The 17,003-nt window shown below is 39.4% G+C and overlaps 1 protein-coding gene and 1 pseudogene across 1 annotated transcript in view; one reads left to right on the top strand and one right to left on the bottom strand.

The window, feature by feature from the left end:
- Positions 1-17,003, top strand: part of CTNNA3 (catenin alpha 3) — a 1,903,490-nt gene that overhangs the window by 4,732 nt on the left and 1,881,755 nt on the right. The gene's annotated exons all lie outside the window — the stretch shown is intronic.
- Positions 7,424-8,696, bottom strand: LOC129480555 (aldo-keto reductase family 1 member B10-like; annotated as a pseudogene).

Genomic DNA, 17,003 nt, shown 5'->3' with positions numbered 1-17,003 from the left:
CTACCTAAGCAGTCTCTTAATGCCATGGCCAATTAACAAGTAAGAAGAAGAATCAAGAAGGATGGGGTCTTCTTTTCTTAAATGTGTGATGCCAGTGTAGTATTCAACCTCAAATTCTCAAAAAAGTAGTTTCTGTAATAGCAGAGATCTGGGCTTACCAAAGACATCTTAATCTGTTTTTTTAAACTAAATCAGATGTTGAAGGGCAGAATAAGCTTATTAAGAATGAAATACCCAGTTATTTATAGAATTGAATTGATTCCCTATAAAACTCTATGGACAAGCTTTATATATGGGGTTGATGTAGTGGGGTTTTTATGAAGGCAACTGAAATGGACAATTTTAAGGATTACATTAAAATACAGCTATGATCAATGTATTGGGATTATAATTGGGGCACAATTAGACCTGCAAACCACCCATCTTGTAACTTTAAGGAATTATAATTATAGCACCATTTTATTTCTTTACAAGATACTGTCATCCCTTTTACTAGTTCTTATTTTTTGGGGGGGGCTATTAAATTATATAGGAAAACCAAGTCTTTTTCCTTGACTGTATTAGTCAGGGTTCCCTAGAGAAACACAGTCGCTAAGATATATGTGTGTGTGTGTGTATATATATATATATGTGTGTGTGTGTGTGTATACATATACACATGAGGAAATTTATTATAGGAATTGCTTTATGTGGTTAAGGAGGCTGAGAAGTCTCAAGATCTGCCATCCGCAAGCTGGAGAACCAGGAATACTGGTGGTATAGTTCAGTTCGGGTCTGAAAGCTCAAAAACCAAGAATGCTGATGTCTGGGGGCAGGAAAAGATGGATGTCTCAGCTTAGTAAGAGAGAGAAAGAATTTGCCTTTCCTCTGCCTTTTTGTTCAATTTAGGCCCTCAGTGGATTGGATACTGCCTGCCTGCATTGGTGAGGGTAGTCTTCTTTACTCAGTCTACTGATGCCGATGTTTGTCTCTTCTGGAGATAACCTCACAAACACACCCATAGATAACATTTTACCAGATATCTGGACACCTGTATTAATCAGGGGGACAGAACTAATAGGATAGACGTATATATTAAAGGGAGTTTATTAAGGAGAATTGACTCACACGATCAGAAGGTAAAGTCCCACGATAGGCTGTCTGCAGGTTGAGGAGTAAGGAAGCCAGTGGTGGATTACTCTGAGTCCCAAAACCTCAAAAGTAGGGAAGCTGACAGTGCAACAGCCTTCAGTCTGTGGCCAAAGGCCCCAGAGCCCCTGGCAAACCACTGGTGTAAGTCTAAGAGTCCAAAAGCTGAAGAACTTTGAGTCTGATGTTCGAGGGCAGGAAGCATCCAACACAGGAGAAAGGTGAAGGTTGGAACGCTCAGCAAGTCTGCTCTTTCCAACTTCTGCCTGCTTTATTCTAGCCGCATTGGCAGCTGATTAGATGGTGCCCACCCAGAGTGAGGGTGTGTCTGCCTCTCCCAGTCCACTGACTCAAATGTTTATCTCCTTTGACATCACCCTCACAGACACACCCAGGAACAATACTTTGCATCCTTCAATCCAATCAAGTTGACAGTATTAACCATCACAGCATCCGTTAGCCCAGTCAAGCTGATACGTAAAATTAACCACCACGTTGAGCTTAGAAAGCTCATCTATGCCCATGTCTTTAAATACACAGAGATATTTGCTAAATATTTATTGTTTAAAGCTGCCATGTTTAGGGATAGTTTGTCATACAGCAATAGATAACTAAGGCATTCAGTTTTTCCCCCTAGAACTAGATACCTTTGCTGTCTTCCATGTTTCTGTCAGATGTTTTCTGTTTACCCAGCAGGCTGGAAAACATTCTTGATTCAAAATGCCTAGCACAGTGCTTAATATGTAGTAGGTACTCAATATATGATAATTATCCTTTTTTTATTGTGAAAACAATATGATGTTAATAAAAAGTTTGAAAAATAGAAAAAAACCTCAACCCACCTAAGTCTTTTAAAAACTATTCTTTTAGTCCTTTCCCCTACACTTATATATATATTTTTACATAGCTGTAACTGTGTATATGGTAATTTTTCTACTTTTGTTATATTGACGTAAAATTCACCATTTTAACCATTCAAGTGTGTGATTCAGTGGTTTCCATTACATTCATAATATTGTGTTAATGTCACTACTGTATATTCCAGAGCATTTTCATCTGCCCAAGAGGAAAACTTGTACTCATTAAGCAACCACTCTTCACTTCCCACTTTCCTCAGCCCCTGCAATCACTAATCTGCTTTCTGTCTCTATATTCTGTTTATCTATTACATTTTATGTAAATAGAATTATACAATATGTGGCTTTTTGTGTCCATTTTTTTCTCTTAGCACCTTTGCAAGGTTTATCCATGTTATAGCATGTATTGCTACTTCGTTTATTTTTTAGTGTTTTGAAAATATTGTTACTTCCCTTTTAAAAAATTATTTATTTTTATTGATGCATAATAGATGTACATTGTTTTGAGGTACATATGATAATACATGATTTGTAAATATTAAATCGGTGTAGTTAGGATATCCATCACCTTAAATATTTGTCTTTTTTATGCTAGAAACATTTGAATTATTCTCTTCTAGCTTTTTTGAAATGTACAATAGACTACTGTAGACTATAGACACCCTACTGATCTCTCTAAAAACTAGGTCTTATTTCTTCTATTAAACTATTGAATAGGTGTAAATATGTACCCGTTAACCATCTTCTTTTCATCTCCCTGTTCCCCCCACCCTACCCGGCCTCTGGTAACCACCAGTCTACTCTCTATCTTCATAAGATCTACTGTTTTACCTCCCACATATGAGTGAGAACATGCAATATCTGTCTTTCTGTGCTTGGCTTATTTCACCCAAGATAATGAACTTCAGTTCCATACATGTTGCTGCAAATGACAGGATTTCATTCTTTTTTATGGCTGGATAATATTTATACCACTTTTTCTTTATCCATTCTTCCATTGATGAGCATTTAGATCAATTCCATATTTTGGCTATTGTGAATAGTGCTTTGATAAACATGGGAGTGCATATATCTTTTTGGCATATTGATTTTCTTTCTTTTCTTTCTTTCTTTCTTTCTTTTTTTTCTTTTTGAGACAGAGACTCACTTTTGTCTCCCAGGCTGGAGTGCAATGGTGCGATCTCCGCTCATTGCAACCTCCGCCTCCCTGGTTCAAGTGATTCTCCTGACTCAGCCTCATGAGTAACTGGGATCACAGGCGTGTGCCACCACACCTGGCTAGTTTTTGTATTTTTAGTAGAGATGGGGTTTTACCATGTTGGCCAGGCTGGTCTCAAACTCCTGCCCTCAAATGATCCATCTGCCTCAGCCTCCCAAAGTGCTGGGATTACAGGCATGAGCTACCATGCCCTGCTGATTTTCTTTCTTTCAGATATATACCCAGTAGTGGAATTGCTGGATCATATGGTAGTTCTATTTTTAGTCTTTTGAGGAACCTCCATACTGTTTTCCGTAGTGGCTATACTAATTTACATTCTTGCCAATCATGTATAATGGTTTCACTTTCTTTACATCCTTGCCAGCATCAGTTATTGCTTGTCTTTTTTATAAGAACCATTTAAACTGGGATGAGATGATATCTCATTGTAGTTTTGATATGCATTTCTCTGACGGTTAGTGATATTGAGCATTTTTTCATATACCCATTGCTATTTGTATATCATCATCTTTTTTTTAAAATTTTTATTTATTTATTTATTTATTTTTAAAAGATAAGGTCTCACCCTGTCACCCAGGCTGGAGTGCAGTGGAGTGATCATAGGTCACTATGGCCTTGAACTCTTGGGCTCAAGTGATCCTCTCGCCTCAGCCTCCTAAGTAGCTAGGACTACTACAGGCATGGGTAATTTTTTAATTTTTTTGTTTTGTAGAGATAGGGTCTTGCTATATTTTCCAGGCTGGTCTCAAACATCTGTCCTCAGTTGATCCTCCCGTGTCAGCCTCCCTAAGTGCTGAGATTACAGGCTTGAGACACCATGTGCAGCCATGTGTGTATTCTTTTGAGAAATGTCTGTTCAGCTCTTTTGCCCATTTTCTGATCAGATTATTGTCACTTTTTTTTCTCCATTGAGTTGTTTGAGCTCCTTATATACTCTGATTATTAATCCTTTGTCAGATGGGTAGTTGGCAGATCTTTCCCCCCGTTCTGTGGGTTATTTTTGCACTTTGTTGATTGTTTCCTCTGCTGTACAGAAGACTTTTATCTTGATAAAATCCCAGTTGTCTTTTTTGCTTTGGTTGCCTGTGCTTTTGAGGTCTTACACAGAAAATCTTGCCCAGACCAATGTCCTGGCACATTTCCCCAATGTTTTCTTCTATTAACACTAGCTTCATAGTTTCAGGTCTTAGACTTAAGTCTTTTATCCATTTTGATTTGATTTTTGTGTATGGTGAGAGATAGGGGTCTAGTTTGATTCCTTCTTTTTTTAAATTTCATTTTATTTTAAGTTCTGGGATACATTTGCATGATATGCAGGTTTGTTACATAGGTAAACATGTGCCATGGTGGTTTGCTGTACCTATCAACCCATCACCTAGGTGTTAAGCCCCACATGCATTAGCTGTTTATCCTGATGCTCTCCCTCCCAACGCCCCCCAAGTAGGCTCCAGTGCGTGTTGTTTCCCTCCCTGTGTCCATGTGTTCTCATTATTCAGCTCCCACTTGTACGTGCGGTATTTGGTTTTCTGTTCCTGTGTTAGTTTGCTGAAAATAATGGCTTCTAGCTCCATCCATGTCCCTGCAAAGGTCACGATCTTGTTCCTTTTTATGGCTGAAGAACATTCCATGGTGTATATGTACCACATTTTCTTTATCCAGTCCATCACTGATGGACAGTTGTTTTGATTCCATGTCTTTGCTATTGTGAATAGTGCTGCAATAAACATATGTGTGCATGTATCTTTATAATAGAATGATTTATATTCCTTTGGGTATATACTCAGTAATGGGATTGCTGGGTTAAATGGTATTTCTGGTTCTAGATCCCTGAGGAATCACCACACTGTCTTCCACAATTGTTGAACTAATTTACATTCTCACCAACAGTGTAAAAGCGTTCCTGTTCCTCCACAGCCTTGCCAGCATCTGTTATTTCTTCACTTTATAATAATTGCCATTCTGATTCATGAGATGGTATCTCATTGTGGTTTTGATTTGCATTTCTCTAATGATCAATAATGTTGAGCTTTTTTAATAAGTTTCTTGGCCATGTAAATGTCTTCTTTTGAGAAGTGTCTGTTCATGTCCTTTGCCTAATTTTTGATGGGGTTTTTTGTTGTTTTCTTGTAAATTTGTTTAAGTTCCTTGTAGGTTCTAGACAGTAGACCTTTGTCAGTGGGATAGATTGCAAACATTTTCTCCCATTCCATAGGTTGTCTGTTCACTGTGATGATAGTTTCTTTTGCTGTGCAGAAGCTCTTTCATTTAATTAGGTCCTATTTGTCAATTTTTGCTTTTGTTGCAATTGCTTTTGATGTTTTGTCATGAAATCTTTGTTTATGTCCTGAATGGTATTGCCTAGATTTTTTTCTAGGGTTTCTATAGTGTTTGGTTTTACATTTAAGTCTTTAATCCATCTTTAGTTAATTTTTGTATGAATTATAAAGAAAGGGTCCAGTTTCAATTTTCTGCATGTGGCTAGTCAATTTTCCCAGCACCATTTATTAAATAGGGAATCCTTTCCCCATTGCTTGTTTTTTATCAGGTTTGTTAAATATCAGATGATTGTAGATGTGTGGCCTTATTTCTGAGATCTCTATTCTGTTCCATTGGTCTATGTGTCTGTTTTGGTACCGGTTCCATGCTGTTTTGGTTACTATTGCCTTGCAGTATAGTTTGAAGTTGGGTAACATGATGCCTCCAGCTTTGTTCTTTTTGCTTAGGATTGTCTTGGCTATATGGGGTCTTTTTTGGTTCCATAAGAATTTTAAAGTAGTTTTTTTCTAATTTTGTGAAAAACACCAATGGTAGTTTAGTGGGAATAGCATTGAATCTATAAATTACTTTGGGTAGTATGGCCATTTTCATGATATTGATTCTCCCTATCCATGACCATGGAATGTTTTTCCATTTGTTTGTGTCCTGTCTTATTTCATTGAGCAGTGGTTTGTAGTTCTCCTTGAAGAGGTCCTTCACATCCCTTTTTAGCTGTATTCCTAAGTATTTTATTTGTAGCAGTTGTGAATGGGAGTTCACTCATGATTTGGCTGGCTGTTTGTCTATTGTTGGTGTATAGGAATGCTTGTGATTTTTGCACATTGATTTTGTATCCTGAGACTTTGCTGAAGCTGCTTATCAGCTTAAGGAGCTTTTGGGCTGAGACAGTGGGATTTTCTAAATATAGGATTATGTTGTCTGCAGAGACAGTTTAACTTCCTCTCTTCCTATTTGAATACCTTTTATTTCCTTCTCTTGCCTGATTGCCCTGGCCAGAACTTCCATACTATGTTGAATAGGAGTGGTGAGAAAGAGAGAGGGCATCCTTGTTTTGTGCCAGGTTTCAAGGGGAATGCTTCTAGCTTTTGCCTATTTAATATGATATTGGCTGTGGGTTTGTCAGAAATGGCTGTTAATATTTTGAGATGTGTTCCATCAATTCCTTGTTTATTGAGAGTTGTTAACATGAAGGGATGTTAAATTTTATCAAAGGCCTTTTCTGCATCTGTTGAGATAATTGCGTGACTTTTGTCTTTAGTTCTGTTTATGTGATGAATTACATTTATTGATTTGTGTATGTTGAACCAGCCTTGCATCCCAGGGATAAAGCTGACTTGATCATGGTGGATAACCTTTTTGATGTGCTGCTGGATTTGGTTTGCCAATATTTTACTGAGGACTTTTGCATCAATGTTCATCAGGGATATTGGCCTGAAATTTTCTTTTTTTGTTGTATCTGTGCCAGGTTTTGGTATCAGGATGATGCTGGCCTCATAAAATGAGTTAGAGAAAAGTCCCTCCTTTTCAGTTGTCTGGAATAATTTCAGAAGAAATGGTACCTGCTCCTCTTTGAACCTCTGGTCGAATTTGGCTGTAAACCTATCTGGTCCTGGGCTTTTTTTTTTTTTTTTTTTGGTGGGTAGCTATTTATTACTGCCTCAATTTCAGAACTTGTTATTGGTCTATTCAGGGATTCGAATTCTTCTTGGTTTAGTCTTGAGATGGTGTACGTGTCCAGGAATTTATCAATTTCTTCTAGATTTTCTAGTTTATTTGCGTAGAGGTGTTTATAGTATTCTCTGATGGTTGGTTGTATTTCTGTGGGGTCATTGGTGATATCTCCTTCATCATTTTTTATTGTGTCTATTTGATTCTTCTCTCTCTTCTTTTTCATTAGTCTAGCTAGCAGACTATCAATTTTTTTTTACAATCATTATTTTTTATTATTTATCTTTACATCCTCAGTGTTGGCAGAGTTTCTGGTGCTTGACAAACATTTGTTCAGATCAGATAAGTGGAAAAAACTGTCATTTGCCTGTTCAGGCCATGCTTTTCTGTGATTTTCTGATCCTAGTTGAACATACAGAAATAAATGTCTAAAACAGCACCTTGATTCTGGCCTACAACAGGACGAAGTTCACTGTGATCTCAGATAAGCTTGGCTAAAATAGGACTTGAGTGGAGATGTCACACTTCAGTGAAGAAAGAGAATCCCCTGTGTAATCTCACCACGGATTCAACCTCAATATTCTGCATCGAAAGGATAGTCCTCCAAATGAGAGGATTGCAACATGTTACAGGCCCTCCAGTTTCTGTTGAAGCTGAGTATGGTTGCCATCTCCTCATCATTCAATTTAAAGTCAAAGACCTGAATGTTCTCAACAATGCGTGCTGGTGTCACAGACTTGGGGATCACAATCACATTCCTCTGGATATGGAAACGGATCAGAACCTGGGCTGTGGTTTTTTGTGCTTTGCAGCAATCTCCTTAATCTTGGGATCCTCCAGCAGGGAAGGGTCCTCTGGCTTGGCCCAAGGTCTATCCGGAGAGCCTAGGGGGCTGTAGGCCATAATGGTGATGCCCTTGGAGTGGCATTACTGGATCAGTTTCTCCTGCGTGAGGTATGAGTGACACTCAACCTGGTTAGTCACTGGTTCATATTTCAGTCCAGGTTTGTTCAAGAGCCTCTCTATCTGGAAGTGGTTGAAATTGGAGACCCTAAGGGCTTTCACCAGCCCCTCATCCACCAGCTCCTCCATGGCCTTCCAGGCATCCAAGAACATTGCTTTTCCACCGGTCATATTACCTTTATCATCTTTGGGGAAAAAATCATCCCCAGACTTGTATCCCTGTGCCAGTGAATAAGATGGACGTCCAGATAGCTCAGCTTCAGATCCTTGAGGATCTTCTCAAAGGCTTTCCTCACAAGGGGTCTCTCAAAGAAAGTGGGCCACAGCTTGTTGATGATGAAGAGGTCCTCCTGCTTTACAGCCTTCTCTTGGATCTTCTCTTGGATGGCTTCCCCCACCTCATGTTCATTCTGATAGACATAGGCACAGTCATTGTGGTGATATCCTGCATCAATGGCCACCTTCACCACTTCTTTCACTTTGCCGAGAGGAGACTTCCAAGTGCCCAGGCCCACAATGGGCATCTTGGCTTTGGTACTGAGCTCCACAAAGATGGCCATGGTTGGTGCAGAAATGATTCTGAGTGAGCACTAGAAGTCTCATGTCCTGCTGTGTCCAGAGTTGGTTCCTTCTGGTGGGTTCTTGGTCTCGCTGACTTCAAGAATGAAGCCACGGACCTTTGTGGTGAGTGTTACAGCTCTTAAAGATGGTGTGTCTGGAGTTTATTCCTTCAGATGTGTCCAGAGTTTCTTCCTTCTGGTGGGTTCATAGTCTCACTGACTTCAAGATGAGGCCGCGGACCTTCACGGCGAGTGTTACAGCTCTTAAAAGGTGGTGCAGACTGAAAGAGTGAGCAGCAGCAAGATTTATTGTGAAGAGTGAAAGAACAAAGCTTCCACAGCATGGAAGGGGACCTGAGCGGGTTGCCCATGGTCTATCTATTTTATTAATTTTTTTTCAAAAAACCAGCTCCTAGATTCATTGATTTTTTTTGAAGGGTTTTTCATGTCTCTGTCTCCTTCAGTTCCACTCTGATCTTAGTTATTTCTTGTCTTGCTAGCTTTTGGATTTGTTTGCTCCTGCCTCTCTATATCTTTTATTTGTGATGTTAGGGTGTCAATTCGAGATCTTTCTTGCTTTCTGATGTGGGCATTTAGTGCTATAAATTTCCCTTTTAACACTGCTTTAGCTGCATCCCAGAAATTCTGGTACATTGTCTCTTTTTTTCTCATTGGTTTCAAAGAACTTCTTGATTTCTCTCTTAATTTCATTATTTACCTAGGAGTCCTTCAGGAGCAGGTTGTTCAATTTCCATGTAGTTGTGTGGTTTTGAGTCACTTTCTTAATCTTGAGTTCTAATTTGATTGCACTATGGTCTGAGAGACTGTTATGATTTCAGTTCTTTTGCATTTGCTGAGGAGTGTTTTACTTCCAATTATGTGATCAATTTTAGAGTATGTGCCATGTGGCACTGAGAAGAATGTATATTCTGTTTTCTTTGGATGGAGAGTTCTGTAGATATCCATCAGGCCCACTTGATCCAGAGCGGAGTTCAAGTTTTGAATATCCTTGTTAATATTCTGTCTTGATGATCTGTGTAATATTGACAGTGGGGTGTTAAAGTCTCCCACTATTATTGTGTGGTAGTCTTAGTCTCTTTGTAGGTCTCTAGGAACTTGTTTTATGAATCTGGGTGTTTCTGTATAGGGTGCATATATATTTAGAATTGTTAGTTCTTCTCCTTGAATTAATCCCTTTACCATTATGTACTGCCCTTGTCTTTTTTGATCTTTGTTGGTTTAAGGTCTGTTTTGTCAGAAAGTAGGATTGCAACCCCTGCTTTTGTTTTGCTTTCCATTTGCTTGTTAAATATTCCTCCATCCCTTTATTTTGAGCCTATGTGTGTCTTTGCACATGAGATGGGTCTCTTGAAGACAGCACACCAATTCATTTTGACTCTATTCAATTTGCCAGTCTGTGTGTTTTAATTGGGGCATTTTGCCTATTTACATTTAAGGTTAAAATTGTTATGTGTGAATTTGATCGTGTAATAATGATGCTAGCTGCTTATTTTGCAGACTACTTGATGCAGTTTCTTCAAAGTGTCATTGGTTTTTGCACTTCAGTGTGTTTTTGCAGTGGCTGGTACTGGTTTTTCCTTTCCATATTTAGTGCTTTTTTCAGGAGCTCTTGCAAGGTAGTCCTGGCAGTGACAAATTCCCTCAACATTTGCTTGTTTGAAAAATATTTTATTTCTCCTTTGCTTACAAACTTAGCTTGGCTGGATATGAAATTCTGGGTTGGAAATTCTTTTCTTTAAGAATGTTGAATATTGGCCCACACTCTTTACTGGCTTGTAGGGTTTCTGCTGAGAGGTCTGCTGTTAGTCTGATGGGATTCCTTTTGTAGGTGACCTGGCCTTTTTCTCTGGCTGCTCTTAACATTTTTTCCTTCATTTTGACCTTGGAGAATCTGATGGTTATGTTTCTTGGGGTGATCTTCTCATGGAGTATCTTGCTGGGGTTCTCTGTATTTCCTGAATTTGAATGTTGGCCTGTTTTGCTAGGTTAGAGAAGTTCTCCTGGATGATATCCTGAAGTGTGTTTTCCAACTTGGTTCCATTCTTTGTCTCTTTCAGGTACTCCAATAAATCATAGGTTTGATCTTCTTATGTAGTCCCATAGTTCTCAGAGGTTTTATTTGTTCCTTTTCATTCTTTTTTCCATAATCTTGTCTTCCTGCTCTGTTTCAGCAAGATAGTCTTCAAGCTCTGATATTCTTTCTTCCGCTTCATTGATTCAGCTATCGATACTTGTATCACAAAGTTCTCGTGCTATGTTTTTCAACTCCATCAGGTCATATTGTTCCTCTCTAAACTGGTTATTCTATTTAACAGCTCCTGTAACCTTTTATCATGGTTCTTAGCTTCTTTGCATTAGGTTAGAACATGCTCCTTTGGTTCAGTGAAGTTTGTTATTACACACTGTCTGAAGCCTACTTCTGTCAATTCATCCATCTCAGCCTCTGCCCAGTTCTGTGCCCTTGCTGGAGAGGTGTTGTGATCATTTGGAGGGGAAGAGGCACTCTGGCTTTTTAAGTTTTCAGCGTTTTTTCGTTGATTCTTTCTCATCTTCATGAGTTGTCTAGTTTCGATCTTTGAGGCTGCTGACCTTTGGATGGGTTTTTGTGAAGACCTTTTTGTTGATGCTGTTGTTGCTTTCTGTTTGTTTGTTTTTCTTTTAACAGGCCCCTCTTCTGTGGGGCTGCTGTGGTTTGCTGGGGTTTCACTTCAGGCCCTATTCACCTGGGTCCCTCTCACACCTGGAGATGTTACCTAAGGAGGCTGGAGAACAGCAAAGATGGGAGCCTGCTCCTTCCTCTGGGATCTCTGTCCTAAAGGGGCACTGACCTGATGCCAAGAGAAATGCTCTGTATAAGGTGTCTGGTGACCCCTGTTGGGGGCATGGGATCCAGGACCCACTTAATAAAGCACGCTGGCTGCCCCTTGGTGGAGGGGGTGTGCTGCACTGGGGGGAAACCCACTCGTCTGGTCTGCTCAGATTCCTCAGAGCTAGCAGAAGGAAAGACGAAGTCTGCTGGTCCATGGAGACCATGGCCACTCCACCCCCTAGGGGCTCAGGCCCAGGGAGAGCACAGTTCTGTCCCTAAGCCCCCGGCTAGAGTTGCTGAAGTTCCTGCAGGGAGGTCCTGCCCAGTGAGGAGGGATGTGTCAGGGTCTGGCCTAAAGAGGCACTCTGGCTGTGATCTGCCATAGGCGGTGTGCTGTGCTGTGGGGAATACCTCTTGGGTCCAAGCCATCTAGTTTCCCCAGCACCAGCAGGGGAAAAATGGCGGTCTGCACCTGCAGTGATAGCTGCTGCCCTTCTCCCGCCGGCCCCCAGCCCCTGCTGCTTCCCCAGAGTTTAGTCATTTTAGGCAGCTGCATGATGGCTGCTGTCTCTTCCCCGTGGAGCTCAGTTGTCTTAGGCAGACTCCAGCTGATTGGCTATTGAAAATCTGCACAGCTCTGCGGTTGGGACCCAAGGCCCTGGTGGTGGCGTGGGCTCATGAGTGGGATCTCCTGATCTGCAGGTTGCACAGATCCATGGAAAAAGCATGGTTTCCCAGGCTGGGTAGCACGACTGCTCACCACCTCCCTTGGCTGCAGGTGGGGGCTCCCTTTGTCCCATGTGGCTCTCAGGTGGGCTGAGGCACCACTCTGCTTTTCTTTGCTCTCCATGGGTCACACCAAACACCTAGTCAGTCCTGATGATAGAATGTGGATACCTTAGTTAATGATGCAGGATTTGCATGCTGTTTTGGTTCTTCTTGGTGGGAGCCTCCCACTGTAGCTGTTTCTAGTTAGCCATCTCAGCTCCGCCCCACTTCCTCAGTTTCATTCTTGTGCATATAGTTATCCCGTTGTCCCAGCATCATTTATTGAAGAGACTGTCCTTTTCCCACTGTATGTTCTTAGTAACTTTGTTGAAGATGAGCTGGCTGTAAATGCATAAATTTATATGTGGGTTCTCTATTCTGTTCCATTGGTCTGTGTCCCTGTTTATGCTAGGACCATGCTGATTTTGTTACTATAGCTTTGTAGTAAATTTTGAAGTCAGGAAGTGGGATGCTTCCAGCTTTGTTGTTTTTCCTCAGGATGTCTTTGGCTATTTGGGGGCTTTTGTGTTTCCATGTAAATTTTTGAATTGTTTTTTCTATTTCTGTGAAGAATGTCATTGGTATTTTGATAGAGGTTGCATTGAATCTGTAAATTGCTTGGTGCAGTATTGTCATTTTAATGATATTATTTCTTCCAATCCATGAACATGGAATATCTTTCTATTTTTTGTGTCCTCTTCAATTTCTTTCATCAGTGTCTTATGGTTTTCTTTGTGTAAATCTTTCACTTCCTTGGTTCAACTGATTTCTAGGTATTTTATATTCTTTGTAGATATTATAAATGGGGTTGGTTTCTTAATTTCTTTTTCAGATTTTTTGCTTTTGACATATATAAAGTTACTGATTTTTGTATGTTGATTCAGTACTCTGAAGCTTTACTGAATTTATTTATCACTTCTAACAGTTTTTTTCATGGAGTCTTCAGGTTTTTTTAAAGTATAAAATTATGTCATCTGTGATTAAGGATAATTAGCTTCTTCCTTCCCAGTTTGGATGCCCTTTATTTCTTTGTTTTGCCTAATTGCTGTAGCCAGGAATTCCAGGACTATGTTGAATAAAAGTGGTGAAAGTGGGCATCCTTGTCTTGTTCCACATCTTAGAGGATCAAGACTTTTTTCCTCTTCAGTAGAGTATTAGCTGTGGGTTTGTCAAGCATGGCCTTCGTTATTTTGAGATATGCTCCTTCTAGATCCAGTTGCATGAGGGGGTTTTTGTCATAAAGGGATGTTCGGTTTTATTGAATGCTTTTTTCTATGTCTTGAGATTATCATATGGTTTTTGCTCTTCATTCTGTTAATGTGGTATATCATGTTGATTGCATTTGTTGAACCATCCTTGCATCCCTGGGATAAATTCCACTTGATCATGGTGAATTATCTTTTTAACGTGTTGTTAAATTTGTTACTATTTTGTGGAGGATTTTTACATCTAGGTTTGTCAGTGATATTGATCTATAGTTTTCTTTTCTGTATGTGTCCTTGTTTGGTTTTGGTATCAGGGTAATGCCAGCCTCATAGAATGAGTTTGGAAGTATGCCCTCCTTTCCAGTTTTTTTTTTTTTTTTTTTTTAAAGAATTTGAGTATAATTGGTAATTGTTCTTTAAATGGTTGGTAGAATACAGCAGTGAAGCTATCAGGTCCTGGGCTTTTCTTTGATGGGAAGCTTCTTACTACAGCTTTGATGTCATTACTCATTATTGCTTTACTAAAGGTTTTCTATTACTTCATGGTTCAATCTTTGTAGGTTGTATCTGTCCAGGAATTTATTCATTTCTTGTAGGTTTTCCAATTTGTTGGCATATGGTTGTTCATAATTGTCTTTAATTATTCTTTGTATTTCTGTGGTCTCAGGTGTTATGTCTCTTTTTTCATTTCTGATTTTATTTGGATCTCCTCATTTTTTAAAAAAAATTTAACTTTTAAGTTCAGAGGTACCTGTGCACATTTGTTACATAGGTAAACTTGTATCATGGGAGTTTGTTGTACAGATTATTTCATCACCCAGGTATTAAGCCTAATACCCATTATTTTTCCTGATCCTCTCCCTCCCAAACGCCACCTCTCAGTAGACCCTAGTGTATGTTGTTTTCCTCTATGTGTCCATGTGTTCTCATCGTTTAACTTGCACTTATAAGTGAGAACATGCGGTATTTGGTTTTCTGTTCCTGTGTTAGTTTGCTAAGGATTATGGCCTCCAGCTCCATCCATGTTCCTGCAAGGACATATTTCATTCCTTTTTTCTGGTGGCATAGTATTCCATAGTGTATATATATCACATTTTCTTTTTTCTTTTCTTTCTTTCTTTCTTTCTTTTCTTTCTTTTTTTTTTTTTGAGATGGAGTCCCACTCTGTCACCCAGACTGGAGTGCAGTGGCACGATCTTGGCTTACTGCAACTTCTGACTCCCAGGTTAAAGGGATTCTCTTGCCTCAGCCTCACGAGTAGCTGGGATTACAGGTGCCCACCACCACGCCTGGCTAATTTTTTTTGTATTTTCAGTAGAGACGGGATTTTTGACATGTTGGCTAGGCTGGTCTCGAACTCCTGACCTTATGATCTGCCCACTTCAGCCTCCCAAAGTGCTGTGAGCCACTGCGCCTGGCCTTCACATTTTCTTTATCTATTCCACCACTGTTGGGCATTTAGGTTGATTCTGTGTCTTTGCTCTTGTGAATAGTGCTGCGATGAACATATGCATGTACGTGTCTTTATAATAGAATGATTTATATTCCTTTGGGTATATATCCAGTAATGAGATTGCTAGGTCAAATGGTATTTCTGTTTTTCAGTCTTTGAGGAATTGCCACACTGTCTTCCACAATGGTTGAACTGATTTACACTCCCAGCAAGAGTGTATAAGTGTTCCTTTTTCTCTGCAACCTTACCAGCACCTATTATTTTTTGACTTTTTAATAATAGCCATTCTGACTGGTATCTGGATGGTATTCTGGATGGTATCTCATTGTGGTTTTGATTTGAATTTCTCTAATGATCAGTGATGCTGAGCCTTTTTCATATGATTGTGGGCCACAAGTATGTTTCTTTTGAAGTGTTCATGTCCTTTGCCCAAATTTTAGTGGGTTGTTTTTTTCCTGTAAATTTAAGTTCCTTATAGATGCTATCTATTAGACCTTTCTCAGTTGCATAGTTTGGAAAAAATTTCTCCCATTCTGTAGGTTGTCTATTCACTCTGTTGATAGTTTCATTTGCTGTGCAGAAGCTCTTAGTTTAATTGGATCCCGTTTTTCAAGTTTTGCTTTTGTTGCAATTACTTTTGGTGTATTCATCATGAAATCTTTGCCCATTCCTATGTCCAGAGTGGTATTGCCTAGGTTGTCTTCCAGGGTTTTTATAGTTTTGGGTTTTACATTTAAGTCTTTAATTCTTCTTGGGTTAATCTTTGTAAATGGTCTAAGGAAGGGGTCCAGTTTCAATCTTCTGCATATGGCTAGTGAGTTACCCCAGCACCATTTATTGAATAGGGAATCCTTTCCCCATTGCTTGCTTTTGTCAGGTTTATTGAAAATCAGGTGGTTGTAGGTGTGCAGCTTTATTTCTGTGTTCTCTGTTCTGTTCCATTGGTCTGTGTATCTGTTTTTGTTCCAGTACCATGCCGTTTTGGTTACTGTAGCCCTGTAGTATACTTTGAAGTCAGGTAGTGTGATGCCTCCAGCTTTGTTGTTTTTGCTCAGGATTGTCTTGGCTATTCAGGCTCTTTTGGGGCTCCGTGAGTTTTAAAACAGTTTTTTCTAGTTGTTTGAAGAACTAGAAAAATGGTAGTTTAATAGGAATAGCATTGAATTTATGAATTGCTTTGGGCAGTATAGCTATTTGAACAACATTGTTTCTTCCTATCCATGAGCATGAAATGTTTTTCCATTTGTTTGTGTCATCTCTGATTTCTCTGAGCAGTGTTTTGTAGTTCTCCTTATAGAGATCTTTCACTTTGCTGTTTAGTTGTATTCCTATGTATTTTATTTTTTGTGTGGCAATTGTGAATGGAATTGCATTCCCGATTTGGCTCTCAGCTTGACTGTTATTGGTGTATAGGAATGTTAGTCATTTTTGCACATTAATTTTGTGTCCTGAGACTTTGCTAAAGTTATTTATCAGCTTAAAAAGCTTTTGGGCTGAGACTATGGGGTTTCTTAGATATAAAATCATGTCATCTGCAGACAGATACTTTGACTTCCTCTCTTCTTATTTGGATACTTTTTTCTCTTGCCTGATTGTCCTGTTCAGGACTTGCCATAATATGTTGAATAGGAGTGGTGAGAGAGGGCTTCTTTGTCTTGTGCTGGTTTTCAAGGGGAATGCTTTCAGCTTTTGCCCATTGAGTATGCTATTGGCTGTGGGTTTGTCATAGATGGCTTTTATTATTTTGAGGTATGTTCCTTCAATACCTAGTTTACTGAGTTTTTAACATGAAGAAGTGTTGAATTTTGTCAAAAGCCTTTTCTGCATCTAGTGAGATAATTGTGTGGTTTTTGTCTTTAGTTCTACTTATGTGATGAATCACATTTATTGATTTGTGTATGTTGAACCAACCTTGCATCCCAGGGATAAAGCTGCTTGTTCATGGTGGATAAGTTTTTTGATGTGCTGCTGGATTGAGTTTGCTAGTATTTTGTTGAGTATTTTTGCATCAATGTTCATCAAGGATATTGGCCTGAAGTTTCCTTTTTTTTTGTTGTGTCTCTGCCAGGTTTTGG

Source organism: Symphalangus syndactylus, chromosome 4, assembly GCF_028878055.3.
Source record: "Symphalangus syndactylus isolate Jambi chromosome 4, NHGRI_mSymSyn1-v2.1_pri, whole genome shotgun sequence".
Lineage (NCBI taxonomy): Eukaryota > Metazoa > Chordata > Mammalia > Primates > Hylobatidae > Symphalangus > Symphalangus syndactylus.
Note: the sequence above shows the minus strand (reverse complement) of the source record. Positions and strands in the feature narration are given on the sequence as shown.